At 57.4% G+C, this 23,219-nt stretch overlaps 2 long non-coding RNA genes across 2 annotated transcripts; one reads left to right on the top strand and one right to left on the bottom strand.

Moving 5' to 3' along the window:
• Positions 1 to 3,504: 3,504 nt before the first annotated feature.
• LOC306647906 lies at positions 3,505 to 11,007 on the bottom strand. Its single transcript, XR_013760212.1, has 3 exons — positions 10,792 to 11,007; positions 10,075 to 10,213; positions 3,505 to 4,960 (listed from the first exon to the last, which is right to left on the bottom strand). It is a non-coding gene; the product is annotated as an uncharacterized lncRNA (long non-coding RNA).
• Positions 11,008 to 20,352: 9,345 nt separating this feature from the next.
• LOC306666226 lies at positions 20,353 to 23,206 on the top strand. Its single transcript, XR_013765235.1, has 3 exons — positions 20,353 to 20,948; positions 22,078 to 22,150; positions 22,783 to 23,206. It is a non-coding gene; the product is annotated as an uncharacterized lncRNA (long non-coding RNA).
• Positions 23,207 to 23,219: the final 13 nt, after the last annotated feature.

Genomic DNA, 23,219 nt, shown 5'->3' with positions numbered 1-23,219 from the left:
CTGTGGCACTTACAAGCTGTGAGGCTCCAGGCAAGTTGCTTCCCCTCTCTGGGCCTCAGTTGCCTCATCTGTTAAATAGGGGTGGTAATGTGAATTGAAGGAGGAGACGCCCGGAAGAGCACTCCGCAGAGGCGCCAGGCAAGCGTAACTAGCTCGCGATGCCTGGGTTATCGCCCTCAGCTGAACCTCCCCGGCAAGCACTGGGTCCCTCGATCCTCATGACAACCTTGTTTTGTCACCCCATTGTACAGATGAGGAGTCTGAGGCTCAGGGAGGTGATTTGCACAAGGTCACCAAACCTGTTGGCTCAGGACTTAAATCCCCCTCTGATTTTCTGCCCAGAACCCTGTCCCCTGCTCTGTGCTGCCCATGCTCAGCTGGGGAGCCTCTCTGCAAACCTAAGGTGATGAACAGCAGAGGCAGCAACTGTAGCATTCTGAGGTTTTTTGTTTGTTTGCATGCTTAAATACATTTATTTATAATTAAATATATTAAAAAATATATATGTATTTTTTTTTTTTGGCACTGGGGATTGAACCCAGGGGTTCTGGACCCCTGAGCTGCATCCCCAGCCCTTTTTATTTCTTATTTTGAAACAAGGTCTTGCTAAGTTGTCCAGTCTGGTCTCCAGCTTACCATCCTCCTGCCTCAGTCTCCCAGTGGTGGACTTCAGGCTGTGCCACAGCGCTGGTGCCTTGTTATTATTATTAATTTAGTTTTTAATGGTAATATATGTGGTTTGGTCCCCCACAGTGGGAGCAGCATCCTTCTCAGGCCAGCCACCAGGGGGCAGCAGAGGCCAGGGCAGGGATGGAGGGGTCCCGGAGCTGTGCCTGTGTGTTCCCTGGGTCCCTGAGATTGAGTACTCCTGTTGCTTAGCTGCACCTGGGACAAGGGACAGGGGCACAGGTCTCAGGGGACAGGAGTTCATGCCCGGTCCTGGTCTCAGCTCTGAGGGCTCCTAAGACTGGAAGGAGCTCATTCCCAGAAGCTCTGGGGACCAGAGGCCTGTGCAGTCTCAGTCTTTCATGCCAAGTTCTTGGCTGAATAGTTGGACCATAAAAACCACCACACTAAGTGCCACACGTCACCAGTTCATTGGTGCTGAGTACCCCCTTTAATTTCCATCACAACTGAGAGCAGGTTCTGTTTGTATCATCCAAATTTTACAAAGGAGGAAAACAAGGTTCCACTCTGAGAAGGGATGTGACTTGCCTGGGGTCACAGAGCAAGCAAGAGGCAGAGCCCCTGGGAACCCAGGTCCACCTGACCCAGGGGCGCCTTCCCTGAAGTGTTTGCTCCCAGCCCACAAAGTGCACGTCCGCCAGCCCCACGGTTCCCACGACGGCCGGGGAGGCAGGCGGCAGGGAGAGGGCTGGGGTGCTGGGAAATCCACTTCTCCACGCCTGACCCCGCCCGGCCCAGAACCGGTTGTTAATGTTCGCCAGCACACCACTGAACCAACAGGAGACCCTGATCCCAGACATCCCAGGACCCTCCCCCGCCCTCCAGATGCCTCTGCCGCGCTCTGCCCGGCAGTTGGTGATGCAGTTGGTGGCCTCCGAGCCCCTGATCCCATGATCCCCTCCAGGGCGTGACAAGTGCCGTGACTGGCCCTGCCAGAGGCCCAGGGACTGCAGATACTCCTGTGCCCAGCCACAGTTTTGACCCCAGCAGGGCAGTGGGACGCCTTGGTCCCCGTGCCATAGAGTCGTTTGGTGTCTCTAAAGCTGCTCCCCACGGTGGAGCAGCATGGAGGTCCCCCAAATAAGAGTGGCACCTAGTGGTGTCACACAGATGCCCCTCCACGCCTGCCCCCTTCAGGGTGGGGCGAACAAGGCTCTGCAGAAGGCAAGTGGAGACGTGCCTGCCAGGCTGTGTGCTTGGCTGAGTGGTCACTCGGGGCCCCACCGGCGCCCTTGCCCCAGCCCCACGGCCAGCTCTGGCCCTTGATCAGGGGCTCTGGGCACATAGCAGGGGGCTCCTGGAGGGGAATCCGTGTGGAGCGGCTGGGGGGATGGGGCATCCCACACCCCGTCTCCAAACAGGAACCCCCCTCCCTGATATCCTCTGTGTTTGCTGCTTTCCAGGTAAAGGCCCAGGCAATGGCTGAGTCAGCAGGTGGAGGTGCATCACCCGGGTGGCTCCACGGGATAAGCCTGCTGCTTCCAGGGCCCAGCAGGGCCTGCCCAGGGCCCCAGCCTGGCCAGGCTCCCGTTACCCGCCCTGCTCTGTGGCTTCTGCTGGCACCTGGCTAGGCCTCTCACTCTCCTCACCCACCCCACCCTCTGGCCCAAACAGCACCTCATGCCCAGCCCAGACTTTCTGCAATTCCACAGATGCCAGGCCCTGCCTGGCCCTGGGTGTGCATGGCGGCGGGCCAGAAGACCTGAATCTGAATTCCAGGACCACACTCTCTGACTGTGTGGCCTCCGGCAAGTCCCTTTCCTTCTCTGAGCCTCAGTTCCCTTGTCTCTGAGATGCAAGTCAGCATGTCCGCCATATAATGCCAGGTGCAGAGGCCACACCTGTAATCCTAGTGATTTGGGAGGCTGAGGCAGGAGGACCACAAGTTTGAGGCCAGTCTGGGCAACTTAGTGAGACCCTGTCTTAAAAAGAAAAAGAGCTGGGGATGTAGCTCAGCGGTTAGGCATCGCTGGAGTCCATTCCTGGTACCAAAACCAAAGAGCCCAGCTCAGAGCCTGGCCTAAGGAGGGAATCGGGAAACAGCTCTCTCAGGATCCCAGTCAGTCCCTCCCCAGCATGACCTGCTCTCTGGGGCCCCTGGGGAAGGAGGAAGCCAGCGTGGGATCTTCGGCTAAGCTGTCTACCATTAATCAGCGTGCAATCATTATGCTCCACACGCAACTCTAATTGTTCACTGGGGAAATGGACTCCAGCTCCAGAGTGTCACCGAAGCAGGCTCTGGGTCCCTGGCTTGGGCAGAGCAGGCTTGGGTACCAGGTGAGGTGTGAACAGATGCGGTCTGGACCTGGGAGAACCTGGCTGTCAAGGGGGGCGCGTGAGGCTGCCTGGGAAGGACATCGACTTGCCACCTGCAGGCTGGGAGGCCTGACCCTCTTCAGGCAGCTCCGGGTGCTGGCCCCTGGCCAAGGAGCCCATCCTAGGGGCTTAGTGTCCACACCCAGGTCCGGTCTTAGCACGTCGCCCCTGCCCCGGACGGCTCCTCTTGTTTTGGGCTGGGAGGAATTAAGGAAATCGTTCCAGTCATTAGCAGCTCAGCCAGCACCTTCCAGGACTGGCGGAGGGACTGGAGAGGCGGGGACCCGCAGGCCTGGCACTCAACTTGGGGATTGCCCAACGGATGCCTGGCAAACAGGGCGGAGTGGCGAGTGGTGGACTGAACCAGTGAATCGGTGAGTCAGTCAGTGAATGAACAAGTGGGTACACACGCAAGCACCCCGTCACCCCATCAGCAAAGAGCACTCGCCTGCTGGCCATTGTTCTGAGCAATTTACTTGTGTAAACTCACAAAACCCCACGGAGAAGGCGATACTATTATCTCCATTTCACAGAGAAGGGACAGGAGCACAGAGAACTGAAGTCACTTGTCCAGAGTCACATAGCTGGGAAGTGACTTCAGCTGGCACTGGAACCCAGGCCAGCTGGCTCCAGAGTCTCTGGGTACCAAGTGGGATCATAGCTTCAGAGCGGTGAGGAGACCTAGCGGAGGGAGCCTGGAGACTGGGCCTGGAGACTGGAGGCTTCGCAGTGATTGTCCACCCGTTCTGCATATCCGGGGGCGCTTGCTGGCTCATCTGCGTACTGGCTTGGGGAGGGGTGAGATTAATAAGATTAGATCCTATCCTGCCAGGTTCCCCCTTTGGGGCTGGGTCCAGGTGCTGCCTCCTCCAGGAAGCCTGCCCTGACTTCCTCTTCAGGGAGCCCTGGGTCCTGGGCTCCTCTCCATGTTTTCTTCAGCATGAGCCTCCCTCCCTGCTTCCCCCAGCCTGGCGGGGCTTCTGCCCTGAGTTCTTGGAACGCTGGGTGCTCACTAAGAGCTTGATGAGCACCCATTTCTTCTGGGCTTCCTCCCGGTTCCCATCCTCTCCTCACCCTTATTGGCCTCCTGTCCCCCCGACGGAATGGAAACTCCCCAGGCACTGGTTCCAGCCAGGGGCCACGGTCAGCAGGGCTGGGATTCACCCCTGTCCCGGGAAGGAGGGAACTGGGCCCGCCCTAGCTCAGAGGCCAGAAGCAGCCTCTTCCTTCCCTGGCTAAATGTTTGTTTTCAAATTCCTGAGGCCTGCGTCACCCCTCCCCTGTGTCCGCTGGCCCTAAGCTGCCTCCACTTCCTTCCTTCCTTGCTTGACCAGGCTGGTCTGCAAGTTGGGGCACCAGGCCAGGCCTCTGCCTCCCACTCCCCAGAGCCTGGAGCTGGTGGGCTGCGGAGCCCCAGAGATTGGCAAAACACGGGACTGGAGCACGGGGGAGCCCTCCCAGCCCCTCTGGGTTCAGCATGAAAAAGCCCTCCTGTTCGCTCTTTGGGGAGGAACACAGGCTCCAAGGAGCCCGAGGCTGGTAACCAGAGCTAGTTATCTTCAGGTTTGGGTTAGCTGGGCTGGCGAAGCCCTGAGGGGTGCCTCCCCCAAGCAGGCCTGGTCGAGACCTGATGCAAACTCTTCCTAGCTGGGAGTCTTGAACAAGAAGAGTGGTGGGTTCAGACTTGACCTTGTGCCTCAGAATCACCCGGGAAATCACAAAAACCCAGACTCCCGGGCCCATTTTCTGAGATGCTGATTCTGTGGGTCCGAGTGGAACCTGGATTTTAGCATGCTTCCCTGGAGACTCTGATGCAAGAGGTCTGAACTTCTGCAAGACCGTGCGTGGAAGCTTGAGTAAGATGAGACTGGGTCAGGCGAACGGGGCTTCTGAACAATGCACACATGACTTACCTCAAACTGCACGGTCCAGTTTGGTAGGCCTCAACCACCTGCGGCTGATGAATTTAAATTAATGAAAAAGAAATAAAATTAAAGTCAGCTCCTCATTTGCATTTAGCTACCATTCAAGGGCTTAATGGCCCGGTGTAGCTAAGGGCCACCCTATTGTGCACAGCAGATACACAACGCGTGTCCCTCTGCCGCTCCATTCACAGAAAGTTCTCTGGGGCAGCGCTGTTCCAGAATGTTCACTCCACAAAGGAAGAGCTATTTGTTTTGTTCACTTTTGTGTCCACAGCATCTAGCACAGTGTCCAAAACAAAGTTGGGGATCGGCACGTTTTGTTTGTTTGTTTGTTTTATTGTGGTAAAATCCACATAGCAAAAACAAAGAAAAAAGTTGAAACAACACACCTGGCCTAAATGTTGCCATTTTAACCGTTTGAAAGCTGCAGGTCGGTGGCTCTAAGTAGATTCGTATTTTGGTGCGGCTTCGCCACAATCCAATGGAGGAACTTTTTTTTTTTTTTTTTTTTTTGGTACTGGGGATTGAACTCAGGGGCACTCGACCCCTGAGCCACACCCCCAGCCCTATTTTGTATTTTATTTAGAGACAGGGTCTCACTGAGTTGCTTAGCACCTTGCTTGTGCTGAGGCTGGCTTTGAACTCTCATCCTCCTTCCTCAGCCTCCTGCTGGGATGATGGACATGCGCCATCACACTGGCTCTAAGGACATTTTTCACGCTCCCTAACTGAGACTCTGACCTGCTAAACATTCCCAGTCAATCAATATTTTTCATATAAATGGAGACTCTCAGTCAGGTTCCTGTTTCTCTCTGGGCCTCAGCTTCCTCATCCACAAAATGGGTATCATTCTGGTTCCCGCCTGACAAGTCAGGTGAAGCCTGCACTCAGCTGAGGTCCCTCCCCCACTCCATGCAGTGAGTGCCCCAGAGGGAAGTCTCCTGGGGATCCCTCCAGGGCCCCACACCTCCCTGTCCTCTGAACTCTGCAATGACCATGACCCAAGTCCACGGAGAGACCGCTGCTGGCCGGAATCACATGGGTGTGTGTCGGGCCTGGGGTGTGAACTTCAGCTGCTCCCTTGGGTCCAGCCAGGCTAGTTACCCTCTCCTGGGACTGCAATTGCCCTAGATGGCAGGGAAGCAGGAAGGAACCCTTACATAGATGCCATTGTACAGATGGGAAGACAGAGGCCCAGTAACACAGGAAGCCCACGGGTGAGCCAGGACTCAGAGCAGAAATCCTGATTTTACACAGGAGCCCCCAGGCCATGAGGGATGGGTAAGACCCGTGATCCCACTTTGCCGAGGGGAAAACAGGCTCAGGGAGGGTAAGTGAGGTGCGGTAAATGTTTATGGAGTTGATGGTGCAGCGTCGGAGGGCAGGGTGCGCCTGCCGGCAGCTCTGAACTTGCAGGACCTTTCATTTCTGCCCCAAAGGGACAGTCAGAACAGTTTCTTACCCTGGACAGGAAGTTGTCATGGTGGAGCAGAAAGAGAAGCTACCTCTTGACATCACCAGGGAGCGAGGAATTTCTTTGGTTTTGGATTCAGACAGGCTCCGATCTGCCTCAGGTCCTGAAACAAGGACTGAAGCTCGCCAGGCTCGTGTTCTTTCTAAGTCAGGGACCCCTCTGAGACACTGTAGAAGGGCCTCCTGTCCATGTGAGCTGAGTGCGTAATAACTACCCTCTGAGAGCAAAAAAAGAAATAAAAGAAAGGCAGCCAGGCAGGCGGCAGGCCCTGGTGGTGTGATCTGCCGCAGAGCTGATTTCAAGGTACCAGCGACACCTGGCTTGCAAAATCCATGCAAATGTCACCATCTTCTTTGCCTGAGCAGCGAGAGCCAGCTTGGGCTCCTGGCTCGGCGTGAGCTCATGCAGCCTCCCACCCTCCCCCTGCCTCCCTTTCCCCATCTCTAAAGTGGGTGCTGATGGTTCCTGCCAGAAGGGCTGTTGCCAGGATGGAACGAGTCACTTCCGTGCTCCAAGGCAGAGGTGAAGGGACCAGGGACACAGGTGGGGACCCAGGAAGGTCTGGGCATCCGGGGGGCCCCCAGGGGCAGAAAGGAGCACCGGCTGTTGCGGGGCCTCGTGCTTCTCCCGGCCCTGGGCTCCTGGTCAGCTCGTCCTCTGCTGACTGCAGAGGCGCTCACGAAGCCCCCTTGCCCTCCCCTCTCGGCTGCTTTTAGAGGCCAAGCAGGGGCTGGCCAAGTGGCGAGGTGCTGGGACTGTGTGCCCAAGCCGGGGATGTCAGGCACACCTGCCCCGTCCTGCTAGCCCCCTGGTTTACCTGCACTCGCAATTGGCACTGTGGGAGAGGAAAGGAAGGCCCCTCTGCCAGCAATGCCACCCTCCCGCGCCTACTGAGCCCCGCGTGACCCTGAGTATGCAAAGGGGTACAGCTTTGGCCGCAGGATGCCAGATTGTGGGGGTCCTCTGCACCCCTCCATGGCTGTGGCCCTCAGACACAGGGCACCAGAGGCCTGGAGCTCAGGAGGTGGAGGTCACGTTGAGGAGGGTCTTTCTCACTTAGGGAGGGGAAGCTGCATTCCGGCCAGATGTTCTAGAATTTCTTCCAAAGGAGACAGGAGCTCAGTGAAGCATTAGAGCAGCAAAGGCAAGCCTTCAGGTACAAAGATAAGGACACTAAGGCCTAGGAGGACCGAGGTGCTGTTCACAGTCACGAGAAGGACCCAGAAGCTGAGCTACCCTGCAACCTGAGCCCTGCCTGGCAAAGGAACTGGAGGTGGGAGGGGGCAAGAACATGGCGGTGCCGAGGGGAGAGGTGGCCCACCAGGGCCTGCCTTTCCCTGGGGAGCCTCATGCCGGTGACCACCTCAGGGGAGGGGGCACACCCCCTGAGGAAGCAGACCTCCCTGCTACGTGCTTAGGGGACCCCCATCTGTCCAGCCTTGTCCCTAATTCCCTTGGCAGGCCGTGGTCCCCCGGTACCTGCTTTTGGTTGCAGGATGAGGGATCTGGACCAGACCAGTGTTTGGTTTTGGATTTTGCACCGCCCCCCGCTTTTTTTTTTTTTTTTTTTTTTTTGTTTTGTTTTTGCAGTGCTGGGGATCAAACCCAGGGCCCCTCCTAGGCAGATGCTCTGTGGCTGAGGTATGGCCTTAGGCTGGGTAGTCTTTTTTTTCCCTGCTCCAGGGATTGAACCCAGGGGTGCTTAACCACTGACCACTCCCCAGGTCTTTTTAAATTTTATTTAGAGACAGGGTCTTGCTGAGTTGCTTAGCGTCTCACTTTTGCTGAGGCTGGCTTTGAACTCGGGATCCTCCTGGCTCAGGGCTGAGCTGCTGGGATTACAGGCGTGCACCGTGCCCAACCTGGGCAGTCTTTTAAAACTTATTTGAAGCTGAAGAGCTTTAATATCTGAGATGGCTAGTATAGAAAACAGACGCAGGGGCAGATCATGGAAGTCAGGCTGGAGAGAGGGAGGCCAAGAGGGCAGAGGAGTGAGGCCTTGGAGCTGCGCAGACACCCCGTCCGGAGGGGCAGGATGGGGGGTTTATGGCAGGGGCCCAGGCCATGTCCCCAGCCTCCCACCACTCCAGACTCTTGCAAGCTGGGAAGAGATGGGGAGAGTGACAGAGAAATCAAGAAAGAGGGAGAGGAAGAAAGGGAGGCACCAAAGAGAATGTGGGAGGGTGTAATGGAGAGAGGAAGACGAGGGGGAAACACATGTTTCCACTCAAAGTTCTTTTTTGTTTAAAATAAAACCGACCCCACCATTTCTGCTGCTGACGCTTGGCCAGAGCCCAGGCCCAGGAGGAACGTGACCGCGGCCTCCTGGCCTCCTGCCTGGAAACTCAAGTCATCGCTGAGTGGACTGCTCTCGGCCACTTCTGACAGGGCACCTCGTCCTTTCTGAGGGTCCCAGCAGAAAGCCTGAAGCAGACAAGGCCCCTGAGGCCACTCCCAGATGTTCCCGGGCACTGGCAAGCCGAGGCCTTTGGGCAATTCTGGGCGGGAAGCCACCAGGCAGCTGGAGGCCAGGCTCAGGCTGAGCTTTAACTGAGGACCCCCTCAGCAGAGTGCGACAGCTCGGCCCTGCAGCCCTGGGCGCTTGGCTGAGAGAGAGACACATGTGCCCTGGGGACTTTGCAGGTGTCAGGGGGAGCGCAGGCAGGTGGCAGGGCGGGGCATCTGAGGCACACCTGTCCTGGTTTCCTTAGAGCCCCTCACCTGCACACACGTGTATTCTGCACTCAGATCTGACACTTGCCCCAGCCTGGGCCCTGGGCTCCACAGGCAAGACCGGAGCGAGTCAGAGTGACTGTCGTCCGTCTGTCCTGTGCAAGCCGGGCCCATCCCTCCTCTCATGGACCCTCAAACCCACCAGGTGGGAGCCTTTACACACCCACCTACACACCCACCCACAGAGGAGACGCCGAGGCTCAGGGGTGGAACACCTGCCCACCCACCACAGCCAGGACGTGGGGCGGATCCCGGGTTTGCTCACCTCCCGCTGCCCACGCTCTGGGGTGGTGGGGAGCTTCCAGGGTGTGTCCCCCACCCCATGCGGGCATCCCAGGGCCCACGAGGGAACACAGCTCATCCCTCAGGCCCAGACTTCCATCCCTTCCGGAGAAGAGAGGGGCAGGTCAGAGAACAGCTGATCCCCGGGTTTTGTTCTTGGCACAAAGGCGCCCGGATCCGGGCTTAGTGGTGAATGGCCTGGGGGCCCACAGTCCCCTCCCTCGCCAAGCCTGACAGGCCCTGCCCCTGCCTGCTTCCCACAGCCGGGAGCTCTCCGCTTCCTATTCAGACCCCAGCTCAGCCGCCCACAGGGGAATCAAAGGCAGGCAGATCTGGGGGGATTAAAGAGGCAGTGAAGGGCCGGGAGCAGGTTGATGTGGAGCGGGGGCAAGCACCTGGGACTCTCATTTTCCAAGGACCTACTATGTGCTGGGCACATCATGATCAAACGTGCAGTCCCGGTGACATGACTTGAGCTCTCTAATCTGAAAATCCAAAATCTGATGCACCAACATAGGCTCAATAGATTCTGGAGCATTCTGGATATTGAGATTAGGGATGTTCAACTGGTGAAGTCTATGCAAATATTCCTGAATCTGAAAACTCTTGAAATTTGGACCATTTCTGGTCTCAAGCATTTCAGAAAAGGTCCACTACCTGTAATGGGAAATGGAAGATCAGAGAGGGCAAGGGACCTGCCCACGTTCACACAGCAAGTCAGAAACAGAGTCAGGGTGCAAGTCCAGGTGACCGAAGTCCAAGTCTAAGCTTCTTTTCATGAAAGAGTTCCTCTGTGCTTCCCCTGTCCTGTGGGGTGGCAGACAGGATAGACACCAGAGGGAGGTTTCCTGGGGGAAGAACCTCCCCTGGCCTGTGGAGGGGCAGGGGACAGGGACACAGGAGTGACACAGGGCCTGCCCTTGGCCAACGCCTGGTCTGCTAGAAAAGCCTGGGACTGGCAGGGGTCTCCAGTGGGACAGATCTCCTGGGAGAGAGAAGTCAGAAGCCCAGGCTTCCCCACCCAGAGCCCCAAGCCAGTGTGAGGAGAGGAGCCTGGGCCTCCTCACTGACCTGCGGCTCAGACCTGCCCAGGAGGACGGATGTGGCTCTTGCCACTGAGGCTCTGGGTGACTGTAGAGGATGGAGGATCAGCATGAGGGGCAGTCAGGTCCCTTAGTCTGGCACTACTGGCCCTTAAGGAGGTGTGAATCCGTCCAGGGCCCTCCAGGTTCCTCCAGGTTTCCCCCACTCTGTCCCGGGGGGGACACGCTCTCCAAGCCCAGGGTCCCGCTCACGGATCGGCTCCTCAGGAAGGCAGGCTTGTCTCCACCCTGGACCTGCTTCCCCTTCAGCCTGTCCAGGCTCGCGCCCAACCCTCCTCCCCACGTTACCAGTGAGGAAACTGAGGTTCGGAGAGGCCTGGCCCAAGGTCACCCAGTTTTCAGAGCCGTGTGACGGTCTTCAGGTGGCCAGGTCCACGCTCTGGGCTGGGCCCCTGCAGGCTGGGCCGGAGGCAGCTGCAGACCCCTGGGCCCTGGTGAGAGGGCTCCCTCCTGCTTGATGCCAAGGTGGCAGAGCTGGGAAGGTGCCTACCTGCCCCCTGTCCCAGGCACAGTGCCACAGCACCCCCCAGGAATGCCGCTGCATTCCTGTGGCAGGGGTGTGGCTGCCCGTGGCTCTGTTTGCCCGGGGCCTTGCCCGTTGCTAAGCAAGCGCTAGCTCCAGGCGCTGAGTCAGCAGGTTGGGTGCCCCGTCACTCCCAGCCTGCAAACCGTCACCAGGAAGGTGGTGGCAGGAGCCAGAAAGGAAACCCCATTTCCCTTGGAGGAGGGAGGGGCACCCCAGGTTTAAACCTGGGGGTAAAGCCTGGGAGGGGAGGGCCGGCCCAAAGGTCTGGGTGGTTGGGAAGACACCCTGCCACGAGGGGGTGGGGGCCACACACGCCCAGGTCAGGGTGAAGGGCTCAGGGGGAAGCAGGTGCCTTGTACCACCTGCGTGCCCGGCGCCGTGCTGGCTGCAGCGGCTGCGCTCTTATCTCAGATAATAAAACTGACTCATTTCTTATCCTCGATTTCACATAAGGGGAAACTGAGGTGCAGTCGGCGGGTAAGAGGCAGACAGGCCTGTGACCATGCTGGGACTCCCTGTCCCCATCCCACCAGCCCCGGGACATGAGCCTGGACGCCTGGGCCTTTGGACGTCTGGCTGGGGTTGACCCAGGGTCTCTCCAGACCCTGCGAAGGCCACAGGGAAAGTCCCAAGGTCTCCTCCTTGGTACGTTTTGCTCCAGACTGGGGACAAGTGGCTTCCCCTGGCTGGCGTCTCCTTGCGGCCGCCTTTGATCTCCCAGCAGAGCCTCCGGTCTCAGGATCCCTTTATCTTTATGGGCGGTGAGCTGACCTGTGGCCCCCCCATCCCAGGCGGGCATCTAGACGGTAAATAGCGGCACACCCAGGAGCAACAGGAGTGGGGCCAAGGGCCAGGCAGCCGGGACTTTGGGGTGCAGGATGTTGGCTCCCTGAGGCGGGTTCTGCTCCCTCAGGGGCCTCCTTGGGACAGAATTGGCAGGGTGTGGGTGCTGGGTACCCGGGTGTGGCAGACGGGGCGGGACGGGGGAGGGCGCGCAGGTAGAGGTTGGGAGTTTCGATGGTTGGTTTTGGTGGTTTTGATAAGAACCAAGGGGGGGCAGAGTCCATGGGAAACAGGATGGCTGGGGCAGGTGGAGCAGCAGGCCCACTCCCAGGCCACTGAGCATGCGTGTTCCAATGCCCAGGCCAGGGCGGAGGCCCCGCTGCCCTCTCAGGACGGATGGAATTGATTTGGGGGTCGGGACTGGAAGCTGATGCCCACCCAGGAGCTGGTGGGCTCAGGGTGGTCCAAGGTGGAAGCTGCCTCAGCCCTGTGCAGGAACCACTGCCCCCACTCGGTAGCTCCTAATCTGTCCGGGGCACACGCTCCATTCCTGGAGATCCCCCTCATCTGCTGGAGGAACGGTCAACCCTTCCCCTTGGGAAGCGCCCAGTCCCAGGGCAGAGGCCATCCTGGAGGTGAGGAGGCAGGGCAGGCCCAGAGACCCCTGCCCTCCAGGATCAGTCTGGAGTCAGGCCTGGGCGGGAGGCTGCCAGCTGCCCCGACTGGGGCGGGGGTCTCCCTCAGACAGGCCTGAGGCACATGTTCAGACCGACAGGAGGGTGCAAAACAGTTATTACCCGTGCGCCTCCAGCTGGGCGAGTCAGGAGGCGGATTACAGGGCTGGAGCCCAGGCAGCCCTTCCTCCTCCCCACCCTGCCCACTCTGCACATCCAGACCCGACACACACCTGTGCACACATGCCCACCGGCAGATGAGCAAACCTCTCCTCCACCCTGCGCCTCAGTTTCTTCATCTGTAAACAAGGATTAGAATAGTGTGTGCGAGGGCTGCGGGGTAGCTCAGGGCCGAGCACCTGCCTACCATGTGCAAGACTCTGGGTTCCCTCCCTAGCACCGCAAAAAACAAAAGCAGATGCGGTACACAGGGTCTGCATAGACCAGTGCCTCCTCCCCACCCTGTTCCATTGCACGGGGACACTCAGACATGAACACATATGTGACCTGACACATAACCATGCAGCCCTACCCAGGGCCCCCAAACTCACACACAGTACGCTTATGTATCCTCCCACGTGTATACCTGCAAACAAGTGCCCACATGTGGGTATGTAAAGTTGAAGGGCTGTGGCCAGAACCCAAAGGGAGCCCTTACTGACTCCATCAGCAGCATCCTGTCTCTAGGGTGGACCCCCAGGTGAGCAGGCCCCTGCAGAGTCTGCAGGCTCAGGAACCCTTATGCCATTTCTCCCAGGGAAAGGTCAGTCTGGTTGGGGCTTCAAATGCAAACTCTGGGGCTGGGTGCAGCTCAGTGGTAGAGTGTTTGCCTAGTATGTGTGAGGTCCTGGGTTTCAACCACAAAAAAAAAAAAAAAAACAAAAACCAAGAAAAGAAAAAAGACAACATTTTTCCTGAGTCAGTTTCCTCATCTGTAAAACTGAGGAAATGCAGGTAGGCATTGTGACACACTGCTGTAATCCCAGAGACTTGACTGAGGCAAGAGGATCAAAAGTTTGAGGCCAGCCTCAGCAACTGAGATCATCTCAACATAGAAAAATAAAAAGGGCTGGAGATGTACTCTGTGGTAAAGCACCACTGGGTTCAATCCCTAATACCCACTGCCCCCAAAAAAGAAAAAGAAAAAGGAAGAAATGAGTTTTTATTGGGAGGTCATGTGGTGGGAAACAGGCAGGATAGGAATGAATTCCATTAGGTGGTCTTTAACAACAGTGATGGATGTTAAGTGCCTGGATGTAGTAGATGCTCAATACATGCTGGGTGGATTGACGTGAGTAGGCAAAACCTACCTGGAACGTGGAAGGAGAGATAATTATCGGGTGCATTCAACAAACCTGTTATGTTTTAGGTCCTCAGCTGGGCACTGGAGCCCAAGATCAAAAACAAAGCAAAACCACCAAACCAAACCTGGCTCCCTCCCTTCCCTGAAAGTGCTCACCCAGCACTGGAGAGGGGTCAACAGCCAGTTTCCAGGCAGTGTGAGGACCTCAGGAGAGACAGGACACAAAGGAAGGACAGAAGGGCCACTTGCCAGGGGTGACGGCGGTCAAGGGACTTTCCCTCTTTGATTCAGTTTCCCTCAAATGAGCGTGAAATGTCCACCTCACTGGACTGTTGTCCATGTTCAGAGGTGTTGGGCACTTAGCCAAGCTGGCCAAGTAGGAGGGATGATGATTCTGGCATGGTTGCTCTTTTCTCTCCTTCTGAGCCTGTGTGGGGGCCTCAGGATCTGGGGCAAGAGTCCACTTCCATGGCAGAGCCTGCCAGAACCCAGTCCTGGGGACACCTGATCTCAGGAGCCAGGTGGGGAACTGAAAAGGAACCTGGGATGCTCTTGTCCTGGAAGGGACGTGGCCAACCACGTCCAGCCTGGTTTGGGCATTTCTAGTGACCACAGACCTGGCCAGGGGGCAGAGGTGTACTGACCCCTAGCAGAACCCAGTCTGATGGGAGAGGCACAAGCCCCTGGCCCAGGGAGCGCTGGTGTGGGTGAGGCAGTACCAAGGCACCTCCCCGCCTGTCTCCAGAAGGTGGGAGCTGGGAGGCCCCTTGCAGCTTGACCGGAGAGAACCACTCAGATCGCGGTGAAACTGCCACCGGATGGGAGGTGATTTTAAGCTGCAAGACCCTCTGCCAGCCTTTTTTCTCGTTTTCTCTTTGGTAAACAGGGACAGAAGTAGCTGGTCCACACAGGGTTGGTATGAGGACAAAATCTCAGGGACGGGACGCGCGCAGCCGCGCGCCTGGCAGAGACGAAGCGGGTCGATGATTAATTTTTATTGTCAGGAAGCGCCGGTGGGGCCCCAGGCGTGGCGGCAGGTACTGAAGGCTTTCTGGAGGAGGTGGCTTTAAAGCCTGGGCGATGGATCCCGGGAGGTGGGACGGAGAGAGGCGGGCCCGCGGGTGGTCGCGCCCAAGGGGAGGAGCGCGCAAAGCTCTGCAAGGTGCGCGGCGGGAGCGTCCCGCCACCTGCAGCGCGCGCCCGCCCGCCGTCGCCGTCGCCGCCCCCAGGGCTGCCCCGGTTGCCGTGGCGACCGAGGCCGCCGCTCCGCAGGCCCCCACCCCGTTTACGAGGCGCAGAGGCGGTTCCCCGCCGCGGAGAGGAGGCTCGGCCCCGCCGTAAACCGCACGCGGCGACCCTCAAAGGCGACACCTGCGGGGTCGGAAGCCGGGGCCGCCCGGGTGCGAGACGGGGCGGGGGCGGGCGCTTCCTGCCCGCCCAGCCTTGCTCCCCGCGACCCGGCCGCCCGGCGGGGGACCGGAGCTCCGATCCCACGCCCACCGCGGCCGGTGTCCCTCCCCGGCCGCTCCGTCGCCCTGACCCGCCTCTCCCTGCCCTGCCCGCCGGTTCCGCCGCTTCTGCACGGGGCCCGGGCTCCCGCCTGGGCCCTTCTGGGTCTCCGGCACTTTCCTTCCCCTGTGTGTGCCGCGCTGGCTCCGCGGTGGTCGCTCTCTGCCTGCCCCTTGTCTCTCAGCAGCAGGAAGAGCGAGGGGGCGGTGGTGCGAGAGCCTGCCCTAGGGGGAGGGGACTGGTGGCTTTGGGCAGGGGCTGCCGGGGCGGGTCGCTCAGGCCCCTCTTAACGAGTCAGGAAATACGAGTGGGGGCTGGATGGCCTCTCGGATTATGTATATATTTTTGAATAGGCCCTTGATGAATGTGGTGGACAGTGCACACGGGGCACAGGAGGAAGGCACAGTCGAAGAGCCACCCCGTCTGCCGGCAGGAAGGCCCCCAGTGTCCCCACGCTGGCGCACACTGGGTCCTTCCAGCAGGGCTGCGCGTCCCGGTGTGCCTGTGCTCTGTACACGCAGGCACACACATCCCCCCACCCAGGCCTGCTGAGGGGAACTTAGGGGGACTGACCCGGGCAATGAATGGCCGCAAGATTGGACAAGTGGTTTGCCCTGCATGATGGATGGGCTGGCGGACAGATGGATGGATGGGCTGGTGGACAGACAAACAGAGTGGCCAGGAGGTGACTACCTGGTAGGGCAGGGCTGTCTGGGAAGTGATCGATGGGCCCAGGGGGGAAGGAAGGAAGGAAGGATGGATAGATGGACTGACTGACAGATGAGGGAGACAGATGAGAGGGTGGGGGATGGATGGGTGGGGGTCTGGACGAGTGATGAGAGACCCTGCTGAGAAGGGGAACAGGGTCTTGCTGGGGTGTGACAGATGAAGAATCAGGGATGGGGATGGACTGCTCACTGCTGGGCTGGTCACAGGCAGATCACATACAGCCAGACTTATGCAGGGTCCCCTGGGATGGGCTGATGGAGAGAGATGGACAGCTAGAAACAGGACAGGAAGGAGGCACGGGGGTGGAGGGGGAAAGCCCTAGCCCTATTCGGAGATGAGCCCTGAGACCTGGTCATTAGGAAAGCGCGTTTCAGGATTGGTGCTGGTGGGCACAGGAGTGTGCGTGGACAGGTGTGTGTGTGCCCACGCATGGGGGTGCACACAGGCATGTGAGGGCACTCGGGTGGCTGGGTCCGCAGCACTTCCCAGAGGGTTGTGTAAGCTTGTGAGGTGCAGGCCTGGTGGTGTGGGAACGGGGCCTGGCATGTGGATCTCCTCATGTGGCTGGATGCTGTCCTGGTGGGTTTCTCCAGGAAGCATGGTGGGAAGGGGTCTGGGGCACATCTCCTGCTGAATGGGGCCTTGCTACTGCTGGCAGGGAGGGGGAGGGGCCGGGGCAGGTTTGCGGGGGTTCTCAGAGGCAAAAACCAAACAAGGCAGCTTTCCCTAACCCTTCCTCCCAAGCCTCCATCTAGGCCTGCAGCCAAACTGTCAGGACTCAGGAAGCGGGTGGTACCAGCCTGAGGCCCCCAAGTATGGTGTCAGTGATAGAAGTAATCACAGTTGACAATAGGGAGGACCAGCCCTGTGCTAGACATCATGCCAGGTTGTTCATGCTTTCATGTCTCCCCAACAAGGTGGGCACTGGATACTCTCACCCCCACTCAGAACTTTGAAGCACACCACCAGGGTCTCACAGCACGTGGTGGCCCTGGGAAGCCAGAGATGCGCCCCGAGTCCCGGCCAACCAAGGCTCAGTCTTCCTCTCCACCTCTGCCCAGGGGACTCCAGTTGTCAGGGAGGGGACCAGGGTAGACAGAAGGTGGCAATGAACTCAGGAGGCTGCAGTGGTGATGATGGCAGCCAGGGAGATGCTGAGCTGGCTTTCGAGCCTGGCTTTGTCACCTACTTGCACAACCTTGAGCAAGTTACTTCACCAGGGTGAGCCTCAGTTTCCCTGTCTGTGACTCCACTTACAGGGGTGTCATAGGATGAGATAAGATAATGTAGGGAAAGCACCTGGCATGTCACATTGGAAGGCCCCAGAGCCACAGTGGAAAGAGTGGAGGATTCTGGGACTTGGGAAAGGCCACTTCTGGATCCCCCTCCAGTGGGAATCCCCCACTAGTTATTCTCTCTGAAGTTCATCTGGGGCCTCTAGACATGATGCCAAACTTGGGATTTGAAACAGGGTAACCCGTGCCATCTTTACACCACTTTAAGAGGGTGAACTACTGTTATCCCCCAAACTGATGGAGAAGTAAGGGTGACAGGGGGCGCAGGGTGGGGAGAGGTCCAGTGTTGTGTTGCTAGTTCAAATAGGGGGGTCAGGAAAAGTGTCACAGATGGGCTGAACATCTAACGGGGATCTGAAGGAGGAGAGGGAGTCAGCCCTCTCCCTTGGGGCAGGGGATGCAGGCAAGGTAACTTGGCAGATAGAAGTCAGTGCAAGAACCCCGGGGCAGGATGGCTCTATTTATGTGCCGTGGATTTCCTTATTCCCAAGATTGTGATGAAGCACTTTCCAGGGAACTGACAGCCTTTGGGGGCTGCAGTGGACAGAGAGATAAATAAACAAGTCCCTTCTCTAGAACTTGGACTTCTTCATCTCCTAAGGTCCTGCACATGGTCAAGTGGAGGTGGGGCATGGAGAATCGGCCTCAGAGCCAGGGTTTTGAAGACACTTTTGCCCTTTCAGGTTTCTGACCTTGAGTTCCCAACTTCTCAGAACTTCAGTGGTCTCAAAAGTCAGGTGCGGTGACCCAGTCCTGTAATCCCAGGGGCTCTGGAGCCTGAGACATTGCAAAGCCAGCCTCAGCAAAAGCTGGGCACTAAGCAACTCACTGAGACCCTGTCTCTAAATAAAATACAAAATAGGGCTGGGGATGTGGCTCCGTGGTCGAGTGCCCCTGGGTTCAATCCCCAGTACCCCCTGCCAAAAACAAAAACACCTAGTGGTCTCATCAGTAAACTGGGGACAGAGTCCCCACCTAGAGCACTTGTGCACATAGATGAGGTGAGGCTGCAGCACTCTGGGCACAGAACCTGGCACCTACTCAGGCTCAACAAGTGGCCATTGTTTTTGCTCTGTTTTTTAAAACACCTGGCTGCAGACTGGCACTTAGAGGATGGGGAAAGGCCCGGTCCGGGAGGACAAGGAAGGAGTGGAGGTCGGAGCTGAGTTGGAAGGGGAGGAGGATGTGGCCGGATGGGGAACGGAGGCCGAGCGGAATGAGGGGCGCCGGCCAGAGCCTGGGACTGGAGGAGGGGGACTAAGAAACCAGGCGGGAGTGGGCGGGCGGCGCCCCAGAGACCCTGGGGGTGGCGCCTGGCTGCGGGTCCTGGCAGAGGCCCCGCCCCTCCCGGAGACCCCGCCCCCAGGCCCCGCGGGCAGGATTTGCCCAGAACCCACTTCAAAGGGGCCCAGGAAGCGCTAGCGAGCCCCAGAGGAAGCGGCGCAGCCTCTAATCCAGCGCAGGCAGGGGTGGGGGAAGCCCCGCAATTACCGAGGGTTTCCTCCCGCGCGCCCCCAATTCTGGAACCCACATTTAAGGCCCCCCGCTCACCCAACCGTCTCATCTCTGGGAGTGGGGCGCCGCGGTACTGAGCCAAGCTTTTACTCAGCAAAACTTCCCTGGAAAGTGGAGCATCCAGTGCCCACCTCTTGGGGGATAGTGAGAAAAGGGGGTTCAGTGCAGGGCTAGTGTGTGGAACGGGGCTTGGCACGTAGTGAGCGTTGCTCAAGCGTTGGCTGCCGCGATAGCACTTGGCAACTGTGTGTTTTTGTGAACACCAGAGTCAGAGAACTCTGCAGGTGCGTGTGCGTGCAACCTGTAAACGTTTGCTGAGCACCTACTGTATATCGGGCACCACTGGGGCTGGCAAGATGGAGTAAACAGGACCTCTGTCCCTCCAGGAGCTCCCTGCAAGAAGGGGAGGGAGTTATAAGACACTATGAGAGCAGAGTGTGTTCCAGGGTGAAGCTATTTATTTGGCCCCAGGGATACCAGTTGGCTTTTCAGAAGTGATTTTTGATTGTAAAAGCAGCAATAGCTAAGATTTAATGCATTCACTGAGTGCCAGACACTGTGCTAAGCACATTAGCTACATGATCTCCTTTAATCCTAGCAGCATCCCTGGAGGCTGGAAACCGTTATTATCTTGCCCATTTTACAGACCATGCAGCTGATGTCACATAGTTGGCTGCCTGGCAAAATTCAAGTCTGCTGGCCCCTCCACCCATTCATCCATCCGTCCGTCCATCCATCCATCCATCTGTCCACTTGCCAAATCTGTCTAGGGTGTACAATATAGACCAGGTGAGGCACTCTGCTACACTTGGGGGCTCCATTCTCCTGTGCTCCACCAAGGCAGGTCTGGGAGAATGAGTGCAGGCTGCTCGGATGGAAGAGGGTCCAGGGACGATGGCATTCAGGCATGACAGCACATGATATGTTCAAGAAGAGCAGGCAGACCTGGCTCTGGGGCAAGACATGCGTAACCCTCCAGTGCCACCTCTGTGGTGTAGAAGTTGTGGGACTTAAGTGAGTTGGTTCTCTTCTCTGAGTCCTACTTTTTCCAAAGTTGGGACAATATTAGATCTTCCTCCAGGGCTGCTGGGAGGATTAAATGGGTTCACACAGATGAAGTGGCTTGGTGTACAGCAGACCTTGCAGAAACACGGACTGGAATGAGTGGAGGAAACTGATTCAAAATGTCGTCATCACATGTGAGTATCTATCCAGTGAGTCCGACATACAGGCACTGTACTGACTGGTGCCAGGAAGGCAGAGTGCTGCGAGAGTCATCCTTGCCTCCAGCGATCTTCACCGTTGAGTCAGGGATACAATTCAGAGGCTCAGGAAGCAAGGAGTTCACGTGGCTGAGACCAGAGTCCTGGCTGGCATGTAGCTAGTGGCTCAGGGGCAGGCTTGGTCCCTGGGGGTTTCACTGAAGTGGTCACTAGCCTGCAGAGTGGGCAGGGGCTGCTATCTGGGTTCTGTAGAATTCAGAGACAGAAGACAAAAGAGGTGCTCATGAGGGCGTGTGCTGGATCCAGACTAGGACCCCCACTACAACTTTCACGAGCAGGGCTGCTTCTCTGCAAAACTGGTACAGTAACGGTGCCCACCCCTTGGGGGTAATGAGAACCAAGTGGTTCAGTGTGCTGAGAACTGGGCCTGGTGCACAGCAAGCACTTTTATAAGTTTTGGCTGCAGCGATCTTTTTTGATAGTGTCTGGCTCTTGGCCAAAGGCAGGTGCAGATCAAAGGTGGGGTGGGTGAACCAAGGCTTCATCCTGCTGATCTGCTTGTGCCCTGTTCCCAGCCAAGTCCTGGCAGAGGTGAGCACTCTCCTCTCCCTCTCTCTGTCTCTCTCTCACATACACACACTCAGGTTCTACCTGCCTGTACCAAAGACGTGCCCGCTGCAATGGCTCTTAGGCCCTGAGGGCTTTTTGGGGCCTTTATAGGTAATTCCATCTCCATTAGAGCTGATTATGTCACAATAAATACCACATTTTTGTGCGGCTTTGTAAGACTCACTGGAGAACTTTCCTCCTTAGCATCCAGTCACCCAGAGCCAGAGACTGACTTGGGACAAGAAAAGAGGAAGTTTACCAAGTAGGTGACTGAAGGCCAGTGAGCTTCCCCCACCCCACACCCTCCTGCCACCTCACATACCCCACTTCCCACAGGCCCCTGCTCACGCCACTTGCTGTAAGTGAGCACCATCTGGCTCCAACACATACTGCCGGGCACACAAGCCACAGCCGTGGGGGCCTGCCTGACAGTAGCGTTCGTGGGTCCAGGGTTTTGGGGCTGTATGTGGAAACCCACACATGCCACGCAAAGGACCAGCACGCAGAGGCTTCAGGGCACCAGAACACACCCACACTTCCCTTCGCCATTAGTTCATTCAGCAAATTTCTACAAACACCCTTGGCCTCTGGAATGTGTCAACATACAGAACCTGCAAGTGGCATGTAACATAGGAGTGTTATAAACAACTCCTATGAAGTCTTCTGTAAGCCAGTACACATGCAGTACACATGCAGAACGCTCACCCATACCACCTACTATGCACACACATGTGCCCATCCACAGAGCCCTGTGCACAACGCATGCCCCGCCCTCTCCAGATGTGAATTCCTTTTGCTGAACCGCGTGTACCAGTAATAACAGCTGAGATTGAACTGGCGCTTTCTGTCATCCTGCCTGTGTGCCTTGCACACGTGACCTTATCTGATCTTCACAGTAGCTCTCCCAAGGAGGTTCTCCTCTTCTTGATGAGCAAACAGAGGCTCAGAGAACAGAAACGACTTGTCCAAGCCTGAGTTCCCAGTCACACTCACACAGCGCCCTCAGAACAAACCCTCTTACGCTCATATGTATGTCGGCACCCACATTCACACACACGCCCAGGCTCAAAGACAACTTTACACACTCACACATGCACTCATGTACAGTTCCTCCCATGGCCACATACTCTCACACACACTTATAAACCAACACTATGTCTACACTCACACATGCATACACACCAACACGTGTCCACACACACACACATCAGTACTTACATCTACCACATCCACATTCAAACACACTCTCGCACACACAGACTCATTCTCATGCTCACCCGCACACACTCCTGTGCTCTCCCTCGGAAGCCCCAGGCTCCCCTCTCATCTTCCTGATCATAGGCTTTAATTAACCCCAACACCCATAATTAACCCTTCCTCTCCCCCTCCAGGGGAGATGTCCAGACCCGCTTCTCAAGGGCAGAGGCCAAGACCAAACTGTCCACATCTGGCAGGAGGACCCAGGTACTTGAGTAGCCCAGTGTGGCTGCTGTGTCAGGGGTCCATGGAGTTGAGGAGAGGCTGGGGTCAGAGAGGGGATGGGAAGAGGGAAGCCTGGGAAACCAGGCTTGCTACAGCTGCTCCTTCCACCCTGGCCAAATGGTGATAGGGCAATAGGCATCTGGGGGTGGCCGGGTGGATGAGAGGACATTTCCCATTTGTTCCCCAGTCACTTCTGTCAGGAGGGGAGGTTGTGAACTCATGTTTGAGGAACCTTTGAGGAGAGGCCCCTGGAAGGGACAGGCAGGAGGCAGGTGTCCCCCAAAGTGTCAAAACATACCAGCTTGCTCTTCCTGCCGGGTTCACGGGATGAAGGGTGTTAAGCTCAGCCACCGTTCCCCAGTATGCAGCAGGGGTTAAAGCAGAGGCCACCGGACCCCAATCCTGCCTCTATTACCTGGGAGTTGTGTAATCTTTGGGCCTGGGCACAAACTCTGGTAGTCTGAGTTCTCTTCTAAAAAGTGGGGACAATGATGGCTGCCTCCCAGAAGAGCATTAAATCAGATAGGCATGTCTGACCTGTTCCCAGAAGAGGGCTGCTCCTGGATCACAGTAAGCTTAGACGCTCCTGAACAAAAACTCTCCCTGTCTTTCAGAGGTCTGGTGCGCCCTTCAGAGGTCCCAAGAGAAGAGTCATCCGGATTATTTCAGGGCTCCTCTCACAGGATTTTTGCTAGAGAGGCAACTACTTCTTGAACCTCCGGCCCAGCTCTGCCTAGACTGAGGCCAACGCTGAGTTCAGTCTTGGAAGGCAAAGGACGAGAGAGGGATGGCTCAGCGCACGTCTAGGCCGAGCATCCCGGATTCAGAGATCCCCGGGGACTAGCGCGTGGGGGCGCTGGTGCTTTGAGACGCGCAACCTCTGGAGCGCCTGGGGGGGCCCCGGCGAGTCCAGAGGGCCCCAAAGTCCTACTCAAACCTCTCTGGACTTTCCCTCCCTCCCTTCCCGATGCCAGCCCGGCCCCTTTAAAGACATTCCTGAGGGCGTGGCTTCGTTGACGTCAGCGCGGGGCATGAATGAACAGGAGCGGGT

The sequence above is a fragment of the Sciurus vulgaris genome (assembly GCF_902686455.1).
Source record: "Sciurus vulgaris genome assembly, chromosome: 1".
Lineage (NCBI taxonomy): Eukaryota > Metazoa > Chordata > Mammalia > Rodentia > Sciuridae > Sciurus > Sciurus vulgaris.
This window is presented reverse-complemented; position numbering and strand designations above follow the sequence as displayed.